The sequence below is a fragment of the Silene latifolia genome, chromosome 2, assembly GCF_048544455.1.
Source record: "Silene latifolia isolate original U9 population chromosome 2, ASM4854445v1, whole genome shotgun sequence".
Classification (NCBI taxonomy): Eukaryota; Viridiplantae; Streptophyta; class Magnoliopsida; order Caryophyllales; family Caryophyllaceae; genus Silene; species Silene latifolia.
This window is the reverse complement of record NC_133527.1, coordinates 150,262,268-150,279,387: the sequence shown is the minus strand read 5'-3', so window position 1 is coordinate 150,279,387 and position 17,120 is coordinate 150,262,268.

Genomic DNA, 17,120 nt, shown 5'->3' with positions numbered 1-17,120 from the left:
CAGGTCATTTTTAACTCACTTAACCCGTTTAACTAACCAAATTAAACTACGTTTTATAGCCCTTCTATCCTGAAAATAATGAATAAAAAAACTTGTTTTTAAGTTGTTTTGTTGAATTATTGACTTAAACCAAAAATATTATGTCACTTTTAAATAAATGTTCGAGTGAAAAGAGCTCAACCCTAACCCGACGCATTTAAGTTTCTTGCCGTGTCCATGTCAACCCAATTACTTAAATGGGTCACATTGTTTTGACCTTAACTTGCTAATTAACTTCGTGTCGGGTTCGTGTTGTGTTTTCGAATCAGGTCAATTATCGTCGTCTCTGAAATCAATGTCATACAATTTGGACTTAATAAACAAATTTACTTATACTATACGGCTATATCATACAATTAAAACTCCGTATGAGTTGGTTCAATTCACTTGGTCCAACAACAAATCTGCTTCATAGACCCATTAGTTCATTAAGGTTTATGAGCAGCCATATATAAGCTAACTGAAACCCTAGTTTTCTTTCAAAAAAACCTAGCCTACTTACTTCGTAGTATATTACTATATATATTTCCGCTTCACTCTTTCTCTGCCACTCTTTCTTCAATTTCGTCCCTCTCCGCCGCCTCTATTAATCTGCCATAACCGACTCTTTCTGTCCAAGTTATGTTCAACCTTAGTCCAACCTAGGTGCACCTTCAACTATCAATTTCAATTCATTTTTATTGGAACAATATCAATGGGTTATAACTTATAGGACAAAGTTTAGGTACCCCATCTAATTTTGAGATTTGATGATATTCTATTTGTTTTTATTAATGTTAATGATAGTTATCCATGATTTTTTTTTCCCAAACAAATACGGAGTATTTTTTTTCTATCCATGATTTTTTAAAATAAATTTTTATTTTAAGCATTTTTTCACTTTTTTTTGCGTTTCTTATATTCAAATTTTTAAATGATTTATTTCTATTTTTCTTCCGATCTTCTGATTTCAGTAATTTTTTATTTTTAAAAAATAATTTGCTATCATAAATTTATGAGCATATTACTTTTTTTTTCTTGTTATTTTCTGTTTTATTGGGAGCAAATTACATTTATTCAAATTACTAAATAACATCTATTTTAATTATGTAACTGTTTTTCTGTTTTAGTTCAGTATGGAGTATACATTTATGGTCTTAATTTTATCATTTGTTTATTTTGTTTATTTTAATATTTCTATTAAGTTATCAATTAAAGAATATTACGGAGCAGTGATTATGTTAATCAATTTAATGAATTAGCAAATTGTTAATATATCAATCAAATAGTGAGAGTACTATAGTCGGTAAATATACTTGTTTGAGATTTGTATATTTATAATTATTTGAATTTGAATTTGTATAATTATTATATAAGTCGTATATATAAGCTTGATGCATAGGTATTTTAGAATTAAAATTTTTTGGAATGAACAATTGTATAGTGAACCAATGAAAAATATGGTGAACCAATGAACAATATTGTTTAAACTTTTGGATTTGGAATTAAACGTAAATTGTAACATGAACAATGCACAGGTTGCTCTCAATTAATTCAGATTTGGTTAGTGGCCCTAAAATTAAGGAAAGTAAATTCTGCATTTGACTTATTGACTTTCAACCACAGGCTGACACGTCAGCTCTATGGTTGTTCGTTTAATAAAGAAGATTTGTGTTTTAATTTGTACTCCCTCCTATTCATTTTAATTCTCCTCTTTCAAAAAAGCACGCAAATTAAAGGGAGAGTTATTTTATTGTAAAATATTGTGGTGGTGTAAGGTAATTGGAGAGATGAAAGGTATTATTGTGGGGTAAGATGATTAGAATAAGTATTATTGTGGGGTAAGGTAATTAAAATAAGATAAAGTATGAGTATTGTGGGGTATTGTTGTGGAGTAAGGTGATTAAAATATGTATAAAACTTTACTAAATAAGAAAATAGGAGAGTTATATGAATAGATGAAAAAGAAAATGGGAGAGTTAAAATAAATAGGAGAGAGTATATTTTTTTATGATTTAGGAAGAATAAGTAAGCAAACAAATCTCTTTAATTTTCTTAAAAAAAGAATCGGAACATGAGATACCCGCTGCGGATGAAGATATTGTGCTTGAATCTTCAATGCCTTACCCTTCTAAAATGCAAATAATTAGAAATAAGGACTTTGTTGCTTCTTTAGTGCGAGATCCTGGGTTACGACCGCCAATATGGCATTATCCACTTGCACATCGAAACAAAGTACGCATGGCATATTTAAAGCTTAAGCCATGCTTTCTCCATTCAACTTCACTCTGCCACTTTGCTTTTTCACGTTCGCCATTTTACGCGGTAAATATCGTTAGCTGCGTATTTGCAAAAATTATAAAAGTTATATATTTTTAATGTACTTGTAAAGACGAATCAAACAAGATCCCACATGAATATATTTTCACTTATGTATTGAGAGAAAATCGAAATTGAATGTGCATTTGTAAATAGTGTAAAAAATAAAAATAGGTAGAGTGAAGTTGAATAGAGGAAGTATCAAATTACTTTGATTTATAATGGCAATGAATTGAATCAAGTGATTATGAGCCCAATTCCAATAATGTACTCAAACCACCTTCCCAAATGTCAAGTCTCAATTTTTTTCGTTTATTTCCAAAGTCAATTAATTAGGCATTATAATTGTATCTAGAGACTATATGACCATAAAAGTTGCCAAAATTTATGGGAATTGATGAATAACTAGTTTAGATCCCGTGTAATATATACACGGTATCTATAAAATTTTACTTTTTAGTGTACTCCGTATCATTTATGGATTTTAAATTGATAATTCACTTATTTATTATGTTTCTCGTCACTTTATTTTAATTTGAGCAATAAAAATTTAAATTGTAAAATTTTAATGAAAGTTTTCTTTTTACCGAGAAATTAATGATATTATTTTTAAAGTATTTTTATTATTAACAATTTTTGTGCAACTTCTTATCATTAAAAGTCAGTGAATTTTGATGTACAATTAGTTTTAAAAAAGTATACAGTTTTTTTTATCAGATATAATAATGGAGATAAATTTATTTATAATGTGAAATAATATAGAATGTTTTAAATATTAAATTTATTAAAGATTGTGCCATTAAAAGATTGTGAAATAATATATGCTAAAAATACTACACTTTATTTTAGGAAATATTGTTTAGGCGGGAAAAATAAGAGTTTTGCCTATTCATTTAGTAAATAGGGGGTGATAGTGATTTTCTACATAATACCTATGTGTATTTGCGATTTTCCCATTCATTTTTTGAAACATACGTGGTACCCTCTAACTTGTGTCATTAATCATCACCGTAACCCTAAAACTTTTCTTCCGTTAATTATTGACATGGTTGCTTATTTAACGTTTCTTTTGATTTAATCATGACTAACCTTTACAAATATTACCATATAACTAAACTTAACATTATACCTACACCATCTCACATCAAACACCCGTCCTGTTAGGGACCCGTTGACGGACCTATTGACCATGTGAGACCTTAGTAGAGATGGAAGAGGGAGTTATGTCATATTCTTGACTGAATACTCGACCTAGTAAGGGTCACCCAACCGACTAGCTTTGGTACTCGACCGAGACGCGTCTGACAGCGTGATATTATATAACGCGGAGGTTACGACTTAAATCATTTCCGCCTAATGTTTCATCATTTCTAAAACTAACTCTCTTCCTTTTAATCCTTCCATCTCTCACTACCCAATCATGTTTTAGCCTTGAACCTTAATCCGGGTTGGGAGATAGCTTATGTATGGAGTCATCGAATTGGGTCGTCGCCGTCGTCGACATCTGATTATTCTTCAAGGTGAGTTTGTGGGTATTCATTTATCGTTTAGTCAATTTTAATAGTTTAGTAATAGGACATAATCATGGTTATAGGGTAAGATGCGGAATCTTGCTTGGCGTGATATGATTGATGCATTTCTATGGAATAGAGAAAAGGTAGGGTTTCTCTACTCAGTTTCAGTTCATGGTTGTTTGTTTATTCGTGTTATGTGGTTATCATTGTTGTAAAAACTTTGTTCTGTTAGTTCAGTTGCAGTATTGAGATGGTGATGATGGTATTGTTGGCATTACTGATATTGTATTGTGGATCCATAGTCGAAAGATGGTCTTCACCTCTATGTTCGCCCCTTATGGCTCCCGTTAGAAGGGGGATGTGCACATTAATGATCTGGGTTCGCTCATTGCAATGAGGGGGGCTTAGGTGGTAAGGTTGCGATCTCCCACTGGTAGTGCAGGTTACCTATTACGATGGGAACCATTGAATATTATGGATTTGATGTGGAGGAATTCGGTAGTCGGTGAACATGAGTTGTAATGTTTCATTGAATTGCTTTATTTTACCGTTATTATATCATGTTATTGACTTTTGTCTGTGTCTACGGTCATCCATTTGATATTGCCGGCATATGGTGAGTAGTTAGACTTTTCGGGTTGCTATGGTTGCTGTCTTGATGTAGGTGCTTGGTTGGAGAGGTCGCATGACATAGAGTCGGTCTTTGGTCGATAGTAGTTTCACCGGTTGTATTTTCTTATTGTTGTCATAGTTGAGTTTTTCTTTTTTTTGTTTCCGTTGCAAGTTGTAAAGAGATTATTAATTGTTCTTTTATGGTGTATATGATACTTACCTCGGGAAACCAAGATGGTAACGCCTTTACTTATTAGGGAAGGTCTTGTTAAGGCTCCTTAGTAAGTGGGGGTGTTACAAAGTGGTATCAGAGCGACGATTTTAGAACCTGAACCAAATTAATGTAGGATGTCAAATTAAAATGAACCTGGTGTATCTGTGTTGGGAGCCCACTTATGTCGCTTTTGGGTGCGAAACCGCCCTCATCTCAGAATCCCGGCCCTAACATACTTAAGCCAACAACTCCGCGTGGGGTAAAGTGTGGGATTATATGTGTGTTGTTGTGTGATGTGTGGCCATCTTGGTCTTCAAATTTTATTTTGACATGAAAGTTGGAACAATTATGAAACAAGGCAATGATATGTGGATAGATAAGTGAAGTGGTTCGCATGGTTAGCTTGGATTTTATGCGTGATAGTATGGCATAAGTGTCGCTAGAGGATGTCTACGGTATGATGCATGGTATGTCTATATTATGAGTAAATGACATGTGGTATTGTTTCATGGAGTAATTGAGTGAATATTTGTATGCATATGATATCGTTGGTAATGCATTCAAACTTGTGTAGTATTTTGCGTGCATGATATGATAGTTTTGTGAAACGATTTTAATGGAGATACGATATATTATATGAAATCAATTAGAAGTACGTGTGTGTAATTGCAAAGTTGCATAGTATATGACAGAAATAGGACCTAATTGTAACGAGTTCTGAATACATTTTAGACTCTGAACAATGTTTTTTCGTGTTCAGGGACAGCGATGTTACAATTAATAAAATCTTGTTACTCATTTAGGGTACACGACTGAGTACATAAGGTACTCGACCGAGTACGCCTGATTCGACCGAGTGCTCTGTAGGCAGTAGCCGCTATAATCTCCAAATTCGGAGTACTCGACCGAGTAGACAAGTGTACTCGACCGAGTACAGGTACTCGACCGAGTAAATCTAGTAATTGACTGAATACCCCTGTTTTGCCGGTTCATCGAGTTGTTTTTCCGGAAAACCTATAAACTTAATACCTCCATAATTTTTGAATTTATTCATTCTAATTCACTCAAAGTCTCCTAAAACTTTCTCTCCCAACAAAAACCTAGGTGATATTATTATCTTTGCTCTTTGAATCATCCTTTTATCATTCTTCCATCCAACCGATTTTCTAATTCAAGGTAATGTATTTTCAATGCTTCTTGTTTTCAATCAATTAGAGGTGCAAGGTTGTTCAAATATAAAATTTTTGCCTTTAAATTCATAGAATCATGTATTAGATGTTGTTAATTAGTAGTAATTGCTTCAAATAGTCGATTTGAATATGGAAAGATGATTTCTATGCCCAAAATCATCATGTTTGTACCAAAACGTTGCTAGGGTTTGCCCCAAAATTTTGATTTTTGCAACTTTAATTCGTTGTGGGATGCTTATGGAAGTTTAATTGGTATTAGTCTAACTCAATCTAACGTTTATTTTGTGTATTTTGACCGAAAAATCCGTCTTAAAAGAGAACAAAATCTGAAATTTTACTTTTGATACCATGTGGATTCCGGAAAATTCTTGTTGAACTTGTATTCTTGCAGCATTTTGAAAGCCAGAGCACCCGCTAAGAAGTGTACCTGTGCTAATGTCGCCGCCGAGCAAGGCCAAACGAGTGAGGAGCCGCTTGTTCCTCCAGTTGATCGATACCCTATATTAATATTTGCCGATTTTGACTAACAGGCTGCTTTTGTTTCCTTGTTAGAACTTACCATGATACCAACCCGTTGTGTGGACCCAAGTGTCTTGAAACATTTGCAGATTGAGTCAGATAAAAGCTATATATTCGAAAGTTTTGGTTTTGAGGGGTTTTATCACATTCGTAAGAAGTCTTACCTTTTCTTGACCTTAGACTTCATGAGTTCGTTTAACTATAATGCTGCTGGAAAAACCGTCCATTTCCGTCTTATGAACACCGACTTTGCCTTGACCCCGGACCAATTTTCTGAACATTTGGAATTGAAACCGGAGAAGGAGTGGTATTTGAGTGATGTAGAGAATGAGAACGGGGTTCCTAGCTACCTTCCTTACATTACAGGCCGACTCACACCTAGTGTGGGTGCCATGTTGATGAATGATGTTTAACATGTGTCTCTTCGCATCTTCTTGAGGATGATGACTTGTCTGCTTTATGGTAGGAGTGATGTGAGCAAGTTAAACACTCATGAGGTCATGCTTCTGATGTCCTATCTAAACCCCCTCCGGAGAGAGCGTTTTTACTACAGTGCTCCCGGAGTAATGCGTGCTAGTTTAGCACTTATGGCCTGTTCCAAGACTCGTTACCTCAGCTGCATGTCCATAGTGACTTGGCTGGCCCAAAGACTGACTGACTTTGTAGCCCCTGCTGAGTCGTCCTCTGCTTTTCTTGACAAAGCTCCTACCATGGACGAAGACTACTTGTGCCATAACCTGCAAACCACGTATACCTGGTAAGCCACCCGAGAGTAATGATTATTATTCATATTTTTTTTGGCAACTATAAATAAAGATTCTACGATTTCACGGCCTGTCAAACCAGGCCATGCGCTATCATAGTAAGGTGTCTAGGAATAAAATTGAAGCATAGATAATGAAAGGAAACATAAAGCCTTTGCGGATCCTCCGGAATGCCTTTGACTTGATGGTTTCCTTTTCTACCCCATCAATTTGGTTAATTAGTTGTAGGAAGCCTGAGGAAATATCAAAATGAAGAACACCACTATTACAATCCCATTATAAGACATCCTGAATACCTAGCACTTCAGCTTGTATTGCCGACCCAGCTCTCATTTTCATGCATCTACGCGCAATCTTCCTTCCTGATCCATCATATGCCACCCATCCTATAGCAGCATCATACTTCATTCACAGCTAGCATCCACTTCAATTCGCATCACTACTTAGTGACCATTATCTCCTATCAGATAAACATGATGTTCATCCCGTATCTCCAATAGTCTTGCTCGAGCGATTCCCCACCCCTCCCCTGGGAAATCTCGTTGTTCTTCGACCCATCAGCCTGCTCTCTTAGAGCCTGTGCGTTCGTTTCAACGGCTGTGTGGAAAGGTTTATTGAACATCTGCAAAATATTTGACATGCCTTTAAAGATAATGTTGTTCTCAGGACCCATATCCTTCACAAAGTTGACAAGAACTTGATAACACGTGGCTCCCTGATGAGTCATAATTATATACATATTTATGCCTCCCCTTAGTTACTTTTGATACGGTTTTCGTGCTAGTTTATATTAATTACATGCCTTTTATGCTAGAATGTCTGTACTTCCGTTATTCTATGTTTAATGCAGGAATGATGTATTTGTGGAGCAGAGGAATGAAATGAGCATCATGGAGTGGGCATGAAGAAATACACGGAGCATGGCATGAGAATCTAGAAGAATAAAGGAAGAGAAGTGAAGAAGACAACACGAAGAAAAGAGCTGAAACAGAGACATTCCTCGATAAAGCCCAAGCAGACTCGGTCAACTGAGAAATGTACTCGATCGAGTACACCCAGGCTCGATCGAGTACACCAGGCTCGATCGAGTACACACTAGTTTCAGGGTTTTTCCGCAATTTCCTTAAGTTGGTTATGTTTTACTATGAATACCCAATTCGTACCCTATGTTATTACTACGCTTTATTTACCTAGCTACGTATAATTTACCCTAGAAACTCTCTAAAACTCTTAGTTTAGTTTATTGCTCTTACTTTCGAATCTAGACTTTGTTCATCCTTAATTTACTACGGTATTCATACAATTCTCTTTTAATATTCGTTATTCATCTTTTATGCCTTTAATTATGTCTTCTATTATTATTATTGTTATTCCCTATAGTTTGCGTAGCTAAACCTCTAATCTAGGGTGAATGGGGATCTCGGTTGTTAGAAAGGAGATTAATTAATGAACTGATAGTTAAATTGCTTATTCGTTGTTGTTCAGTATATTGTTCTTCATCTAGTTAGTTAATTACTGGCCAGGGTTAAATTGACTAGTATAGCGAATTGAGACTTTCACCGACTGGGTTAGAATCAACATAGGCTGCGATAACTGAATAGAGATAATTTAATGATACCGATAGCATGTTAAATTAGATCTAAAGGGAATATTAAATCGACCGATCATATAACCTTAAACAACGTAATTAGCTCTGTTAATGAATTAAATCTCACCCCCGGATGATTACTTAGTGAACTTGATCCCTAGACTCTTTAATATTATTAAATTTGTCTTTATTTACATCGCAATTAGTTTTAGCAAACAAACATCCTTAAAGAAATTGGTTATTTTAAGACAAATTTAAATATAAACAAACTAGAACAATTAAACTCACCTCCCTGTGGATTCGACCCTTTCTTGCCACTAGCTACCAATTAGTAGTAATTTATGATTTATTTTGATAGGCCAACGACTGAAAATAACCTTATCAAATTTGGCGCCGTTGCCGGGGAGGCAATAATTTTTCTGTTTGTTTTTGGTTTTTATTTTTTTTTTTTTTTTGTCTTAGGGAGCATCAGTTCCTTTAGACAATTTGATATTTTTCTTGGTATTTTCGTCTATGCCCAGGTCTGACAGGTCAGAGATTGTACCTTTTGATTCCGAGCCAGAGAAGGCTTTTCGCTATAGACGAAAATTTCAAAGAGAAGTAAGTCATGTGAAAGACTTGAGTACACTTGACTACGAGCGGTTTACTTTCACAGAAGATTCGTCCTTTGAAGAGGACACATTAGTTTCTGAACCCGTTATTTCCACAACATTAAAGATGTCGACCTTGGCAAGTCATTCCGAACCCACTATTGATTCTATTTCTAAAGGTTCTAAGCTCCCTAGCACTGATAAAGGGACCTTTGAGATCAAACCGTCTTACATAAGCCCGGTAGAGCGAAATTTATTTGGAGGAAAAGCTGGTGAGGATCCTGCCAAACATATGGAGAAACTTGTCACATATTGCTCTTCTATTCCTTTGACTGCTGAGGTGACTCAAGATTAGGGGTGTTCATTTGTCTGGGACCGGACCGGACCAGACCAAACTCTCTGGACCGAAGACCAAAGAAGGGTTAAGAGGTGGACCGAGGACCGGACCATATTAATATTGGTCCGGTCCGGTCTAACCATATAAACGCGTGGACCGGACCGGACCTGTGACACCCCCATACTCCAAGTGCCTTACCAGGACCACTTAAGGTATGAGAACATCACCATCTCGGTTTCCCGAGGCAATGATAATCAAAAGACAATAAAGAAACATACTTTAAAAGTAAATACGGTTAAGTGATTACATGTCCAAACCAAAACTGGTAAACTAAAATACAAAGTACTCAAAAATGTCTACTAGACAAAATTGTCACAATTATAAGACATCGTCTGACACAGCGGAAGACTCTTCTAACAGCCACGTGATGACTCATCCCAGCTGTCCCATATGCGTCATATCATACCTGCTCAATAATTGCTCACCACCCCCGAATGGATCACCACAGTTTTTAAAACAATTAAACGGGGTCAGTACTTGATGGGGCATATTCTGCACCCGCTGACCGAGTCAACATATTGAGCAAGGTCAAAGATATCCAAAGCAAGTCAACACCTTGGACAGCCTCACCGACGCAACCACGGTCGGCACACTTGGGTCTCGGCCGAGCAACTAGCCGGGGGACACACATCCGCGTACTCACATCCAAGACCCCTCGGCATGGAGTCAACAGGGCCCGCCGGCCTGCCATGGGTCCCTCGGCCGAGGGTAGAACAGTCTTTCCACCTGCTCTGCCACTTGGCCACTTGGCCACTACATGACAAAAGGTGAAAGCCTATAAATACTCCTCAACCCTCATTGAGGAAAGGATCCGCAAATAATCAATTAAACATACTAATCTGGTATAAACTCCCTTATCTCTCTACAATATACATTGTGCCAAGTAACACACAACTTAATCCCTTTGAGTTTACTGACTTGAGCGTCGGAGTGAGTTCGCTCGGTACCAAGCCGAGCCCTCAGTTTGTTCATTGTTTCAGGAGACGCCGAAAGGAAGAGTCAAGCAAAGTCATCATTCTACAAGCTTACGTGGTAACAAATCTGCTCCGTAATCACACCCGGAACAATTGGCTCCGACGCTCAAGTCAGTAAACTCAAAGGGATTAAGTTGAGCCCTCAGTTTGTTCATTGTTTCAGGAGAGGCCGAAAGGAAGAGTCAAGCAAAGTCATCATTCTACAAGCTTACGTGGTAACAAATCTGCTCCGTAATCACACCCGGAACAGTACTAATTACACGATACAAACCACAGTGAAACAAATGCCAAACAGCTCAACAACACAACAATCTTCCAAACTCCATAATCAATCTCCACACAACTGACTACACTCTAAAAGTGTGTATTCCTGCCAGAGTACCCATCGCAACAGATACTCCACACCGCTAGTGGGGGACAGCAGCCGTACCCACCTAAGCCCCGCTCATCTCCATCGAGCGATAAACCCATGTTCATTAATGTGCACATCCCCTCCTGTGTCGGGTTCCATAGAAAGAAAATCAAGGGCGTGAAGCCACTCCCGCAAGTGACTCCACTCAGCCATAGACGCACCCCGAAGATCACAGACAGATAAACAGTAATCACAACATAAAACCAACAACCGTCTGAATCAATCAATAATCACAACCCAAAACCCTACCTGGAAAAGCAATCACCACAGAATCAGACGATCTAGCAGCTGTCTCAAAATCTCTCCTCTACGAACCCTCCTCATATACATACATGCATACAATTACTACCTTAACCACACAATCATAAAAACCCCCAAATTCCCAAATTAGGGTTTAACCAATATTAACCAAACGCTATAAAAAAGATATGTAGCGCTTACCCTTGACGCAATGATCACACCAGTATAAAGAACAAAGGAAACCGACACTTCTAGCTCCGGGATTTGCTAATAATGTGAATGAATCGATCAAAGTAACTTGCAATCTCTCCTTTTTGTGTTTTTAGGTTTGTAAAAGTGTTTAGGAAAAATATGACGAAGTATTATATATTAATCCGCATTATTAACAAAATCCGTCAAATATCACCCGTAAGACCAACCTACTCGATCGAGTAAGTAACATACTCGATCGAGTGCCAAGCCTAATTGATCGAGTACCCTACAGGCAGACTACTATTTCGTATAAAAACATACTTACTCGACAGAGTAAGCCCCACTCGATAGAGTACCCAAGACTCATAAAACCGTAGTATTACAGTCTTCCCTCCTTAAAAAGAACTTCGTCCTCGAAGTTCAACCCATAAACAAAAACAAAACATACTAACTCGATCAAGACATAACAACGCAAATGAGAACTCAAAACAAAACTCCAACCCATCAAACATGGACTCCCAACACCAACTCCACCAACTATGTCTACCCCCACAACATGACTCACGATATCATATCCACCACATTATAACCTCTCTCGACACTAACTCCACACACTAGCAACTACCCTCCACAAACACCGCTAGTTCCATTTCACTAACATATTATCCAATAGAAAATCCAATATCAAGACACTCATAAACATCAAACGGAATGTTACATTCCACCACCCTTAAAAGGAACTTCATCATCGAAGTTTACTCACACTTATAAACATCACCATCCAACTGCCAAAACTATGGAACTCATAATCATCATCATCCAACTGTCAACACTATCGAAATATTCTCACCATCCTAGACATCACACTACTACAAGCACGGCCATGACCTTTTTAACAATATCAAACACAATACAAATCCATCCTTTATGCTACATCAACGCTTTACTTCCAATTATACTACAACATGCACAACCATCAAACTCTCTTTTATAGCATCCTACTCCTCTTAAGATAAATGTTACGTCCTCGTAACTCACTAATACTAAATCCTTAGCTATATCTTCTCATTATCCTCATCACCACCGCATGTCAAAGATAACCGCCTATAATCTAAACACTCACCATTCCTATATCCAAGGCTCTCTTACTGAACAGTTCTCATACCCCAATTCATTCGGCACACCACCTAACCTATACCACAAAATACGTAGCAAAATCACCATACCAACTCTTCATTATTACCACAAAATAACACACCTCTCTCTATATAAAGCACCTATCTCCAAAAGCATAACTCACGATCCACACTCATTACACACACTCACACTAGATCCTCAAGTTCTTTCTTTTATTACCACAAACTCATCCACAACTTACCATGATACGAAAGCCCGACACCCTATACTCACTGTCTCAACAAAAGATTATGGACACATGCAACTTTCAGATCTGTACAACACATGTTCCACGAATCACTTGCCATCACTAAGTCAACCAATGCCTCCCCTAAAAGAACATCTCAAGTACGCCAACAACCTCTCGCAACTGTTTTCCATCAACAAGATATCACTATACTATGACAACAACGAAAACATACATAACTCTCTTCCACATCATATTCTACCCTTATCAACTGGTAAGAAGCATCAATAAACAAAACAACCGTCTATATGTACAACCCGAAACTCACAGGAAGCAACATCAAACAAAACAACAATCTATGTATAACTGGTATATACTTTCGAAACTCGAATCGTAATCATCCCGCCTACTCCACCACAACCGGTGATGGCATCGCAACACCGCCACCAACAGCCGCACCGCAGCGCGAAAATATCCGCATCACAACACGAAGTACCGTGCCCGGATCACCACCGAGGCACAACAACCACCTCGGTAGACATCACAACCACATACAATTCCCATAAAAACTGACTCAGTATAACTTTCCGGACAAGAAAACTTACTTAAAACCGCTTTACTAGATCACAACACAACATATGTATGGAAGAATTAGATAAGCACTTCATGAACATCATCCCTACCATTTCACGGAATACACATGTATTATCAATACGCATACAATTATAACTAGCCATGCTAGATCAATCAAACTATTACCTTTTTAAATATCATTCAATTAGGTTACCGTACTCAACGTATAGAACATTCAGATAACAACTTTATAATTATCACACCATACCACTTCTTGTGAGGTAAGAACCTCACACAATTATTTATACACATCATAGACACATAATCACATCCAACTAGTCAATCCTGATCACGTAAATTACCACTTGATAAAGGTTACCTCTCGCCCGAGTTTAACTCGTATGCCCCTCATAACATATTCTTCCATTCGCATAACCATCACCTCCTGCCAAGTATAACCATACCATTAATATTCAACTAATAGCACCCGCCTCATATAACCACATCTTATACTTCCTCACAAGCGTACATATCAATCGGGCCTCTACAAAATCAACCTCGTTAGAATTGATATCCTTCTTATCTATCATCACCCTTAACCACTAGTGACAACACCACAATACCACCACTGCTCGTATAACAAACCTTTTACACCCATCTCTAAACATCACGGTTTCTTTCCTATCTTTGGTTAACAACCCAAATAACGAACATCAAATCCATCAACAAAAATTACCTCAACACTATTTCCAATTCCATCCTTAATTGTATCGTCACCCAACTCACCACTAAGATCTCAATCGTGTAAATTCTTTACCCGGCTTCTTACTTTCCTTAATTCCTCAAAACTCACGACTAATCATATTGTCCTGAAATTCCTATATAACCATTTACTAACATCCTCATGATAGTATCATACATCTAGGCGATTACTGACTTCCATATCACATAACTCTGATCGACATCTTTCTCAGCTTACTTTTATCCTTCTTATCTCTTTACACTCAACAATACCAATTAATAATTCAACTCCTTATTACTTCTACCTAACTCTTTAGTGCTCCGGTTACATTCTCATTGCTCCAAAACTCCCATCTCATTATTTCATATCAGTATCATCTCACTGTTTCTTACCATGAATCATCACTCACACTTATCACCAATCAGTCCAGATTGTCTCATGCTATCACTCACTCTGATCTGCAATCATTTTTTTTTTCCAAAACTCATTTCATAACGTTATTTGCCCAAGGAAATCACACATTAGTTTCACCTCTTGATAATTCAAATTCCCAAACTCACTCACTATATGCAAATCCACGTCGCGGCATGTCTCCATTAAGTTCACTATATACCACTCTTCTCAATTCCTCTAAAACGACCTTTCACTACATATATTCTTATCCCACACAATTCCTAACCATATCCCTCCATAATTCTTTACACATATCAAGTTGCCACTATCCACATCCTTCCTTTCAATCTTTTCATTCTCACGTTCCTTAGACTCACATCATCCCTTGCCTATATTCACTTACTTTTACATTACTCAACAAAAAATTATATCACTCATCTCATCTCACAAAAAATGCTCCATGCCTTAATAAACCTTACCAATCTTCCTTTTCTTTTCCAGTACCTATCACAAACGCATATAACTCATGTCCTCCCCACCGAACTCATACTCACCACAGGTGCCACTCCTTACATCATAAGATTGGGTAACTTACGCATCAAGACCGACACACATGTACAGCAATGCACAAGGAAGCAAAAGAACACCTTTGAATTAAACATAATATGCAACGAAATCAAACGATAAGCATATGACCCAAAATAGGGGTCACTAGATCGAGTACAGGCCACTCGATCGAGTGAATGACTTACTCGATCGAGTAGGTAAAGGTCAGAAGCACGTAAAACAAATTACCAGGGCTACTCGATCGAGTAAGGGTTACTCGATCGAGTAACAAGAGGTGCACTCGATCGAGTAAGGGCCACTCGATCGAGTACCCTACGCATTTCTCAGCACTGTCCAATTTTCGTAAAACGGTCATAACTCACTCGTTTCTTGGTCGTTTTGGGCGTGTGACCTATCGTTAGAATCGTAAAAGAACAAGCTATCACCTCCAATTAGAATCACGTCAAAGTCATATATACATATCAAGTTATAACAGTTTAAAGACAACCTCTCTATAATCGAAAAACACAACTACTTGATTTTTACTTCCAAACAACTTAATCAACAACAAGGTACACAAAAACAACTCAATACTCATAAAGACACTATCCCTAACCACATGTTACTATATTCAAAAGCCAAGCAACAAATAACTCAATGCACATATATCATTCAACTTACCAATCACATATTACCCGCATCTTTTTATTATATAACGTTACGTAAACAAAATCACAAATATATGACATTAAGTCCCCTATTCACATGTTACTAGCATAACAACATTATAAAATAACTTCCATCATATAACATTCTTAATCATAAATCATATTATCATGCAACAATTATTCATCTTTTTCCACCAATTCATCCATCATACCACCTATTCATCCACCATATTCGTTCAACATATTCACCCAACACATCCATTCAACTTATTCACCCAACATATTCATCCAATATATTCACCCAACATATGCATAAGAACAATAGTAAACACATGACTCGTACACTACCCGCATGCTCTTACTCAACTTTTAGCTATATAAACTCGTATAACAACTACTAACCACATATATATATATATATATATATATATATATATATATATATATATATATATATATATATATACACATAACTCTATTTATAACTCAAACCAAACAAACTTTCTTTCCGTATTTCTATAATGCCATATCGTAAAACAACTATCATGCTTTCAATCAATAAAGCATAAAATCACCTCATTATCATCTTTTTCTACACATTCCCCATTATCCACATACATACATCCACCTATTCATACCACACTTTGCTACAAAGATACACAATTCACAAGAGAAATACATAGCGATCCCGACTCATATCCCATGGTGACCGGTTCAAAATTGTAGGGCGAGTTCGCGACTTTAGGACGTCTCCCAAGCCTTTGCATTAGCTCCTACAACTTCTACCCCGGGTTCATTTTATTTTGACTCCTTATGTTCATTAGGTTCATTGGTTACAGGTTTCAGGATCGTCACTCTGATACCACCTTGTGACACCCCCATACTCCAAGTGCCTTATCATGACCACTTAAGGTATGAGAACATCACCATCTCGGTTTCCCGAGGCAATGATAATCAAAAGACAATAAAGAAACATACTTTAAAAGTAAATACGGTTTAAGTGATTACATGTCCAAACCAAAACTGTTAAACTGAAATACAAAGTACTCAAAAATGTCTACTAGCCAAAACTGTGACAACTATAAGACATCGTCTGACACAGGGGAAGACTCTTCTAACAGCCACGTGATGACTCATCCCAGCTCAGTTATCCCATATGCGTCATATGATACATGCTCAATAATTGCTCACCACCCCCGAATGGATCACCACATTTTTTAAAACAATTAAACGGGGTCAGTACTAATTACACGATACAAACCACAGTGAAACAAATGCCAAACAGCTCAACA